The sequence below is a fragment of the Chlorocebus sabaeus genome, chromosome 2 (genome assembly GCF_047675955.1).
Source record: "Chlorocebus sabaeus isolate Y175 chromosome 2, mChlSab1.0.hap1, whole genome shotgun sequence".
Lineage (NCBI taxonomy): Eukaryota > Metazoa > Chordata > Mammalia > Primates > Cercopithecidae > Chlorocebus > Chlorocebus sabaeus.
The window spans coordinates 750,652-761,273 of NC_132905.1; the positions used below are offsets into that span (position 1 = coordinate 750,652).

The 10,622-nt window shown below is 61.8% G+C and overlaps 1 long non-coding RNA gene across 1 annotated transcript; it reads right to left on the reverse strand.

Annotated features, from left to right (window-relative positions):
• Window positions 1-256: 256 nt before the first annotated feature.
• Window positions 257-10,525, reverse strand: LOC103242734 (uncharacterized). The gene is made up of 3 exons (XR_012088896.1): window positions 4,524-10,525; window positions 3,841-3,944; window positions 257-2,522 (listed from the first exon to the last, which is right to left on the reverse strand). It is a non-coding gene; the product is annotated as an uncharacterized lncRNA (long non-coding RNA).
• Between the last annotated feature and the right edge of the window lie 97 nt (window positions 10,526-10,622).

The following is a 10,622-nucleotide window of genomic DNA, read 5'->3' on the forward strand; positions in this document are numbered from 1 at the left end:
TGGGCAGCTCACAGCCGGCACGGGGCTTCCCTCTGGGATGCCGGGATTTGATCTCCCTGCACAGGATTTTCTGTAGGAAAAGTCAGTCCCGTGGGTTCCTCTGTCAGGCCTGCAGGGGCCCATGGCCCCCAGCTGTTCCCCGCGTCCATACTTGGAACCATGTCTAAATCCCTGCCGTCCAGAGGCTTTTTCTCACCACCCACCCTCATCTTCAGCCCTTCCCGCCTTCAACCATGCCCGAGGCTCTGCCCTGGGTGGTGGGTCTGGGATGGCCAAGGCAGGTGCAGCCCTCCTGGGCCCCGCGGTTGGCTGGGGAGAGAGAATTGACCAACACTCTCCATGGCGGGGAAGAGGAGAGACCCTTCCTGTGAGAGGGGGGTCAGGGAGGACTCTTGGGAAGGGGGCCTTTCATTCAAGGCCCGAATGAGAAGCAGCCAGGTGTGCCAGGGCCAGGCAGGTGGGGACGAGTGCGCAAGGAGGGGCTCAGCATCTTCTAAAACCAACCACACACCTGCAAGAGAGACCCCTGCGGTGCCCTGGGGCTGAGACGGGACTAGGACAGTATTCCAGTTGCCCCATCCTTTCCAGAGACCCTCCTGGGCCTGAGCTCCGGGATGCGGGAGCTGTGAATCTGCTTTGCTTTGGTTTTCTGTGGGGCTGGTGGCATGCCCAGAAGACGTTTACTGCACTTAATGAGACTGGGGACAGCACAGTGGCCCTGGGCATTTAATGGGACTGGGGACAGCACAGTGGCCCTGGGCTCTGAGGTCCCTGCAGACCTGCTGCGTGGCCAGGTCTCAACTTTGGTTTCTGCACCTCAAAACGAGGGTGTCGACGCAGGGTCTCTGTGACCGGTGGCAGCCCCGGTGTCCTGTCCTTGTTCTCACGGGACTCAAAGCCTCACTGCACCAGGTGCTGCGGGGCTCACCTGTCCTGGTGGCTTTCCTGAGCCAGGAATAGAGTCTTCACCTGAACTGACCTGAGGCCATGCCCAGGCCCCTCCGTTGCAGCCCAGGGCCACTCTGAAGTGAGATCTGGCAGCCTGGGGAGGTTCAGGGGCTCACAGGTGGTGGCACCCAGCCCTGCCACTTCTCCTGGACCTACGCAGAGGCGGGCTGTGGTCAGTGCTTGGAGACAGAGCAGCTCCAGGCCACCCACTCTTCCGGTCTGCAGCATCCCACCTCACACAAGGCCCCAGCACCACAAGCCCGTTCTCCCCGTTCCTTGCAGCAGACCCTGGAGGCAGCATCTACAGGGGGCGTCCCAGGCAGCCTCACCGCAGGCACCACGGAAGCACAGAAGAGCTGCCTTGCGCCAGCACAGGGCACGCAGGGACGTCCGGGTGCCCCAGCTGGCAGCCACTCTCCCCACAGGCAGGGTCTGGTGCCTCCATGTGCAACGTCTGTGATTGGGCTTGGTGCTGGGAGCGTAATGAGGAGCCTCCCTGGCCTCCCCAGATCCTGTCGCTGATGGGGGAAGGACACGTGGCCATCCTAACACACACATCGCCAAACGTGGGCTTCCAGCACGGAGGAAGCAAATTAAACGCTGCAAACGAACATCGGGGTAATTATCCCCACCAGGGCTGGGACAGGGTCCAGGCCTCCCTGAGAACGGGGCAGACACGTGTCAAGCGCCTAAGAGATGGGGAACTGGGGCAAAGGTGCTGGTGCCACAACAGCCCAGGCACAGAGGAGGGTCGAGGCCGCCCCACGTCCCCATCTGCTGCGAGGAAGAGAACGATTTGGAGAGGAGCTGAAAGTCAGTGAGTGCAGCCTGTGAGGGGAAGCTCGTTGGTTTAATTCCCGATGGTGAGGAGGCTCGCGGAGCCATCGGAGCCGTGAATATTCATGAACCGGCAGCCTTGCCCAGGTAGCCGTGGCTGGGCTGGCGGCTGCATTGGCTCTGCTCATTTTTGAAACGACACAGCACTTCTGGATTGGAGACGTGATGAGCTATTTGTAGACATGTCCTTGTTGATAAGGAAGCAGCGCTGGTTGACAGAACCCTCCGGCACGGCTGGGGAGGACAGGGCTCATCTCCTGGGGCTGAGGCGGGGGCAGCCCGAGTCCCCGGGCATTGGGGTCCCGGGTTTGGGGAATGGGGTGTCAAGAAGCTGTGATGGTGGAGGAAGGAGAAGGGCCCTGGGCTCGGTCAGGCTGAACTGGGTCCCTCTCCCCAGCCCTTGGCTCTGTCATCATGGGAGTAACAGAATAATAATGTCACCCCAGACGCTGGCGACAATCCATCTGGCATGACAAATGCTAGAACATGCTGGAAGCTGACAAGGGCTCCATGCTGCAAACGACCCCTGCCCTCCAAAGCTATGCCCAGAAACCCAAGGCGGGCGGCACCTGAGCTGTCCCTCCTGCTCAGAGTGCAAAGTCCCCGTGAGGGCAACCTGGCACTCACCCACCAAGGACCTGTGCCGGCTCACAGGGACCTGTCCATCTGGGTCCCAATCGATACACTCCTCCGCCTCCTCCCAAAGACACCTTCACCCAGGCCTGGCTCTGGGCTCCCTGTAGGGGGTCAAGTGTCCAGTGTCCCCTTCCTGTAAGGAAGGAGACCAGGCTGGGGGGGCTTGCTGTGGGCCCCCAGCTGGGGCCAGGGCATGAGGAGACTCTGGCATGGGGCACACTTGTGGCAGTGCTGGCCCCACACCAGGCCAGGAGGGTGGGTGGGGCTGGGAATGAGGAGGGGTTGACTGAGGTGTGGTCCTGTTCTTGCCTTGAGTGCTGGGGAGGGCAGGGCTGAGGAGGGACAGGTGGGAGGAGGCACTGAGTGGAGGAAGAACTGAGCTCCTGGAGAACTCAGCAGGCAGGCAGGGTCCCAGACTTGGCACCGACGCTGCTGCGGGAGGGTGGGCCTGGCACCAGGCATTCAGGTGTCCTGCACTTGGCCAAGCGTGACAGCAGCGCCCTGCTTTCCCGACATTATGAAAGGTGCCCGAGTTGCAGGCTGCGAGTTCCCCAAGCGGCCTCAGGAGTCTGCGGCAGCCGGTGCTGGGAGGCAGAGCTTGAGGATGCCCAAGGACCCCTAGCGGCTGTGGGGATAAAGCCGACCCTCTGCCCCGACTTTCAGAGGAATTTGCTGATGTGAAAATTCAACTGCCTGGCAAAGGAAGCCTCGCCCTCTGAAATTAGCCCCTGGGCCTGGGGACCTGAGATCCCATAACTACAGGCTGAAAAAGGCAGTGCTATGGGGGTCCCCACCCCCAGATCCAGGGAAAACAACACGGAGAGACTGAGGCTGCCAACATGTGGGCCACACCCCTCTGCACGAGACCCTCCCAGGCAGAAGAGCTGGGCAGGGGATGTTGGGGTAAATGAGCAGAGGCCCTGGGGCCGGGCTCTGGGACAGAGGGCAGGAGTGAGGCCACCCGTCAGCAGGTGACTGTCACACTCATGCCTGTGAAAAAATGCTCCTGTGCACACACCGTGTTTGTGCATATACAAGCCCTGTGTACACACACTCCATGCACACATACACACTGCACACACACATACTGTGCGTGCACACACAGGGCACATCTCAAACATGTACCACATGCACACACACACCCTGTATACACATACATCTCATGAAACACAGTCCATGCACACACACGTGTGCACACGCACCCTGTGCATGCATCTACAAGCCTGGTGCACCCACACCCTGTACACACACATCTCATGCACACACACACTGTGCACACATCTCATGCACACACACATCTCATGCACACACACATCCCACATACACACACAGGAAAATGATCTGTGCTTTGTGCCTCTGGGCCTGCAGCCATTCTGCTGACTTTGGTGGAGATGCCGGGACTGTCCAGAGCTTCCTCACCTGCTGTGACCTCAGCCAGTTCAGGCTCCAGGGAGACCCTCTCCACTTGCAGGAGCCAGCAGCCATCCTGGTCCCTTGGCTCCTTCTCAGCAGCGGGGAGACACCTGCTGACAGTTCACTTTGGCTGAGGGGGAGGGAGACCCCATGTTGCTGCCTTTTCCAGCTGGTGTTTGTGGGACGTGGGTCCCCAGGAATTGGTCTAGAAGGTCTGGCCGGGAGTGTCCAGCATGGCTGTGTGGCTCCCCGGGGAACCTTTGATCTTAACAAGGTTTGGGTGGTCTCAGCAGGGTGGGGAGGGGAAGAAAGCCCACTCAGGGCTCTGGTCCAGGGGTCGCTTCTCTGACGGTTCCCCCCAGTGTTCCCTGGGACGGGGCCTTCTGGAGTTTGCAGCACCCTCCCTCAGTTAGAGACAGGCCTGCTCGAAAAGCCTCAGAGCCAGGACAAGTAGCCCCGATTTTATGGGTGGGGAGGCTGGGCTAAGACGGGTGGGAGGACTTGCCCAGGGTCCCGAACCTGGAGGGGGCAGAATCAGGCTTAGGCATGGATCTCCTGACTCGGGGTCCCGTGGCTCACACATACCCCAGAAAGTGGGGGCCCTGATATGCCTGGGGAGGCTGAGATGGGCGCTGGGTACATGCCCTAGGGAGGAGGGGCAGCCAGAGGGCAGGGTGTGAGGCCCTCACCGTGCATGAGAAACTCATGGGAGCTTCCATGGGCCCAGAGGGGCCAGGCCCCAGGGGTCTCGTGGGCACTGGGGAAAGCCACATCCACAACGGCAGGGGTCTCCTCTCTACTGGGGTCCTGGTTGGGGAACACAGGAGAGGGCAAGGTGACAGGGAGGTGGAGGAGGAGGAAGAGAATTTTCCAGGACTCAGCACTCTCCTTGGAGGGGTCACCGGATCTACAGCAAGTCTTGGCGGCCACCTGAGCTCCGTCCGCAGCTCCGGGGCAACGTGCAGAGGTGTTCGGAGCCTTCACCCACCCTCCCCACCCCGACCCCAGCGAAACTGTGGCCCTTGTGCCTCCCAGGCAGGAGCCAGCTCCATCCTTTCTGGACTCAGAGGTGGCCTTGGAAGGGTGCAGGCTGGACATCATTAGCAGGCAGCCAGCTGGCTGGGACAAAGGGCTTTTCTGTGCCAGTGACCTGTCAGGACGAAATTCCTCACAAAGAGCCGAGAAGCACTCCCTCTCCAGACGCTTGCCCAGAGCCCACTGCTCAGGGCTGGAAGTGTCCTCTGGATTGGGAGGGGGTGCTGGGGGGAGCCTAGGGCTGAGCCCTGAGTGGGATTCCTGGCCCCTGGTGTGGCTGTGAGCCGATGGCCCACGGCCCCCAGGGCCTGCCCTCTCCCCTGGCTGCACCACATTGGGCCTGGCCTCCGGCCCTGTCCAGACCCTGAAGCCACTGAACCGTGACCCTCAGATGCTGGCAAGGGCTCCCCTGAGAGTGCAGAAGAATAACTGCTGGATGGCTCCAGTGAGGACCCAGGAGCCTGCATGACCTCATCTCCATCCTCACAACGGTCCAGTGACTCAGGGCTGGAACCGTCCCCACAGCTGAGGAAACTAAGGCTCAGAGAACAAGATGACTTGCCTGAGGTACCCTGGCAGCAGGGGCGCAGCCAGAGTTCCAACCCTCAGCTCGCTGCCAACCTTCCCACTGCACGGTCTCTGGGCCATCAGCGGGACTTGGAGGCAGACCTGGGTGCCGGATCATTCTCATGCATGGCTGCAGTTCCACTGCGAGGCTGGAGGCTTCCTCTGGAGCGTGCTTGGAGTGAATTAGCTACTCAGCAGAGAGGCAGGGAGTGTGGAGGGAGGGGCAGAAACACAGCCACGAAACTGGAGCCAATGGGAGATCAGTCACTGTCTACAAAGAGCCCCCAGGAAGCCCAGGTGTGGCGGGAGCCCCTCGGAGCTTGGGGAACCCCACTCAGAGGGCTCAGGGGAGAGGGGAGTTGCAGACAGCCCCGGCCCTGAGCCAGAGACACCCGGCGAGCCAGGACACCTGTGGCAGCTGCTGGGTCCGGTGGCAGACCCTCAGGCCCGAGCTGCGGACGTTAAGGACGTCCCCACGGGAGGAAATCCACCGTGGCCCCAGGCCCTGACCTTGGCTCGGCTCAGCCTCTGCTTCGTGGCTTTGGTTGGGAAGGTGGGGATCAGCTGCTGGCGTCTTGGTGGGGAGGGGCCTTGGCTTCCGGTGCTGCCATTCACTCCTTCTCAACAAGGAAAACCTTTGGTGATTTTCAGGTTGTGATGCTTGGAAGGAATCAGGCCTCTCAACCAACCTTTCCGTCTCCCACTATCACCCCAGCAGCTGTGCCCTACAGCTTTTCAGCAAACGCAGCTCTAGCCAGGGCCCAGGATGAAAGCAGCTGCAGGTGGGGAAAGAGGAGGCGTGAGGAGAACGCGTTGCACCTTTGGCAATCTGGGCCCAGTTCCCATGTTTCTCCTACACTTAACGGTCTTCAAAACCTGGGCTGAGTAAAATGGACAGACAGGGCTCCAAGAGCTCCTCTCTCAGCCGGAGGAAAAGCACTGTCTGTTCCCTGCAGGGCAGAGCACCAGGAGAAGGTAGGGAGGGCAGGGAGCACCAGGAGAGGGTAGGGAGGGCAGGGAGCACCAGGAGAGGGTAGGGAGGGCAGGGAGCTGGGAGCACAGCCGGGGGCAGGGAGCCGAGCCTGCGGGAGCACCTGGGCTCTGGTGAGGCTCCAGGAGGCCACTCTCATTTATGGGTTACTCATGTCTGTGAAGGGGCAGGTGGCCTGGGGGCCGACGTGGCTGCTCACTAGTGTGGCCTCGTCGTTTTCCCGCCTCAGAGGAACAGGGTGGGAGGGACGCAGGCCAGACTCAGGTGACCAGCAAAGCGTGGTGTCGTGCTCAGGCCTCACACATGGGGTGCGAGTGACTTGGCCCCACAGAGGGTTTTGGTCCTGAGCCCAGGTCCTGAGTCCTCGGGGGTGATGGGAGCACAGGCAGAGCCCCCCGTCCACGGGCTAAGCCCACAGTGTGGTGCCTTCTGCCTCCCGCAGCCATCTCCTCGGGTGCAGCTCAGGCTCAGCTGGTGCCCCTCAATGCTCTCACCTTTACTACAAACCCTTGGTTACCATGGGCAGGTGGAGGGCAGTGAGGGAGGGAGAAAAACCACCCCCAGAGCCGTCCTCCCGGGGCAGCTGCTTTGCACCGTAGCCAGTGACAGCCTGGAGTTGGTGGTGACATGGGTGGGGGTAGGGGGGCTGGTGTCTGCAAGGACCTGGCTGTGTCCCCAAACCCACCCGCAAGTCCCCTAGGGCGACTCAGGCCAAGGAAGAACTGTGCCCCCAAATCTGGTCTCACTGGACTTTGAACCCAGAGCTTTTGTTTCCCTTGCAGCAGAAATTTCAGGAGCAGCAGAGGCAAGGGCCAGGACGCAGAGTCGGAATCTAATTCAGCCTCGGTGATTACTGGGTTCCCACAACCAGCGCTCTCCAGCGGGCACAGGTGGAAGGGAGGGGCTGTGCAAATTAATGAGTTAGACCCGATTAATCTTGCTGTATTAGCAAATCCAAAGGGGAAGCGGGCGAGGTTGGACAGATGCGTGTGAGCGTGCGCACTTGGCCGCAGGGCTGTGTCGCCAGAGCCTTGGACATCCAGCTGACCTGGCCTGGCCCCTGGCTCCGGGAGAGACAGGCCTGCTGGCCCTGGCTGAGTTCTCAGAGTGAACTCACCTGCGGGAATCCACCAGGGAGAGCCACAGGCTTGAGACCGCTGGACCCTGTGGAAGCCTAGGCCTGTTTTGTTAGAAAAGTGAGCAGGAGACAGAAAGGCAAAGCTGGCTTAACCTCACAGCCTCTGCCAGGTTCCTGCCGAGAGGCCCATGGCCTCTTCCCCTGCACCAACGCGGGGCAAATTCCAGCCCCTGCCCCAGGCCAGGACACCAGGCTCAGGCTGAGCCCTGGCTGGGATGGGGGACACTGACCCTCTGCATCAGCCCTGCGTCAAGTGGCTCTAAGCCGACATTTCTCGGGGCACCCTGAGGCTGCCTGCATCAGAGCTGCCCAGCAATGGCTGGTGGAAGCCACAGATGTGGAGGCCTCACCCCAGACTGAACCATGTCTGAGGGTGAGGCTCCAGAATCTGGAGTTAAACAAACTCCTCTGTGCTCAGCTGAGTGGACGCCCGTGGCCCTCAGGCTGCCCTTCAGGGATTCACCCAGCTCACCACACGCCCCTTCCCCTGCTCTGACCCCAGATAACCTCTGCAGGAGGCCTCAATTTTAGCAAGTCCAGGGCGAAACCATGAGCCCAAGCGCAGGAGCAGGGACATCCTCTTCCCAAAGGGGTCTTTGGTTTGCCACGGGAGGGTGGGGCACAGGGTGTGGGCGTGGAACCCACGAGGCGGACATCACTTTATCAGCAGCAGATGAGCCCCGTTTCGACCAGCTGCCAAGTCAGAGAAACGATAACCCCGTTTCACAGGGACTCCAGCCGGGACCGCGGCGTGGCTGGCCTCTCCACCAACAAAAGAATGTGGAATCAGCTCTGCCAATGGCATTTGTTCTGCGACACCACAGGCAGGGGTTTCTCACCAAGGTGGGGCCTGAACCAAAGGGCACAGGCTGCTCTATCCTGGGCAGGAGCCACCAGCCTTGCCACCTCTCCGTCCCCTTCCTGAGCAGGGAGCCTCGTGGGCTGTGCCGCAGGGAGCGGGGGTGGGGTTTTGTGAGTGGGTCAGAGGTCAGCAGGCTGCCCTCACGGGGCCTCAGGGGGACTTTGCTCTTCTCCCCTCCCTGTGTTTACCAGCTGCTTGCTCAGCCCAAATCTCCATCCAGCTTGGAACCTTCTAGTTCCTGGCACAGAACTTGCCCATGGAGGGGCTTCATGTAGACCAGAAGGACCAGGGTCTTGCACTGCCCAGGGGCTTGGGGAGAGCAAGGAGAGGAGGAGGAAGAGAGGGAATCCTTCCTTGGGGGACTTCAGTCTGCCTAGGGAAACAGGACCTTGAAACCATTGAGGGTTGGATCTGCAGGGTAGTCTGAGGGAGAGCCGTCAGCAGGGTGAGTGGTGGAGACCGGTGGCTCCAGGAAAGACTGCAGGAAAGCAGACCTGGGATCTGTCCCAGTAAGGGCACCTCAGCCCAAAACTACACCTGAGGCCAGCAGGAGGCCGGGATGCAGACCCTAAAGCCAGATGGCTTGGGTTGGAATCCCAGTACTGCTGTGTGAGCTTCAGCAAGCTGCTTAACCTCTCTGCACCTGCATTATCTCTTAAGAGCCCACCTTGAGGGGGCCGTGGAAGTGCAGGGGGTCCCTGCATCCAGCTCGCTTGGGCCAGCAGCACTGGGAGGGCCACAGAAGCAGGCCAGGTGTTGCCGCGGGACCGGCCACTGCGCAGCAGCTGTGCATTCTGAAAGCTCTAATTGCAGGCACTGCCCACAGAGCAGACAGACAGCTCCGGCCAGTGAGGAGGAGCTCCTGCCCATCCCAGAGCAGGTGTATGAGGAGCCATGAGCTCAGCCTGGAATCGGGAGTGTAGGAGAGGTGGGCAGAGAGGGGAGAGGCAGGTGGGCAGGAGCAGTGGCTGCTCAGAGAAGCTGGGGGGAGGAGAAGGAAGGTGGGGGGTGGGGACAGAGGAGATGGGAGAGTCGATAGGAAGGGAGCTGTAAGGCTCCAGAGGCCTGTACCGGAGTGGGGGTTGCTCCAGGGGACTCCTGACTGACAGCTCCGTCGCCCGACCTGCAGCCTTGGAGGGAGGGGCGTGAAAGCGGAGGGTCTCGGGACCTCTCCAGCCCCTTCTGCTCTGCCCTCCATTACCGACGACGGAAGTCTCCGTTTTCCGGGGCTGTGTCCCAGCGGCAGAGCCTGAGGCTGGGCCAGGGGCGCGGCTGCAGGGATGGCCGGGTCTGATGTTTCTGCAGAGCCAGTGCCCTCTCCTCCTGCACATGAAGTTCAGCCGCACAAGGCGCCCCTCCTCCAACGCACCTGCCACTCTGTGGGCGGCCACCTCGCCACCCACCTGAGGGCGGGGCCCTTCCCTGGGGACCATGCGCCACCTCTGGGGGCGACCCGTATTGTTCAATGCCAGGCCAGGGGCGCCTCGGGTCTGCTCTCCAAGCACCCGGCCGGGGAGACGCTCTGTTACACGCCCTCACCCACTGCAGGGGGGATGGGGGCGTGACTTCATGCCACGCAGTCCACGGGGCTCGCAGGCCACGCAAGGGGTGGGGGCCGACAGACCCTGAGCCCAGGCTGGACCTTGAGGGGGAGGGGATCTTCCTCACCAGAAGGCGGTCGCGGGGCCTGGGCTCCCCTCTGGACGCCTCTTGGGTCCTGGCGGAGGTACCGGGGAGGCGGGGGCTGCAGGCGGAGAGAGTCCTGAACGGCTAGCGGGAGAACAAGACCCGAGATTTTCAGGCTGCAGACACGGGCTGGCGCGATGGAGTAACCCAGATGTGCTAGGGGCGCCTCTCCTTGCGCCGGATCCCCTAGACGCGCCCCCACCCCTCCAGGCAGGCAGCGGGCGCCCAGGCTGGAGATGTGGGGAGGGAGGTCAGACCCGCTCCGGGACCCCCCAGTCACACGCAGTGACCCCGGGGTCCCCATCCCTGACTCAGGCACGTCTGGAACCCCGGGAGGACAAGGAAACTTTACCCCTGCCCGGGGCCCAGCGCAGCCTCCCCGTCCCCCTGGGCGCGCGGTCCGTCACCGCTCCTTCTCCCCGGCCCTTGCTCCCTCCTCCCTTCCCTCTCTCCGTCCCCTCCCCCCTTACTTCCCCCTCCCCTTCTTCCCCCTCCTCTGCTTCCCCCTC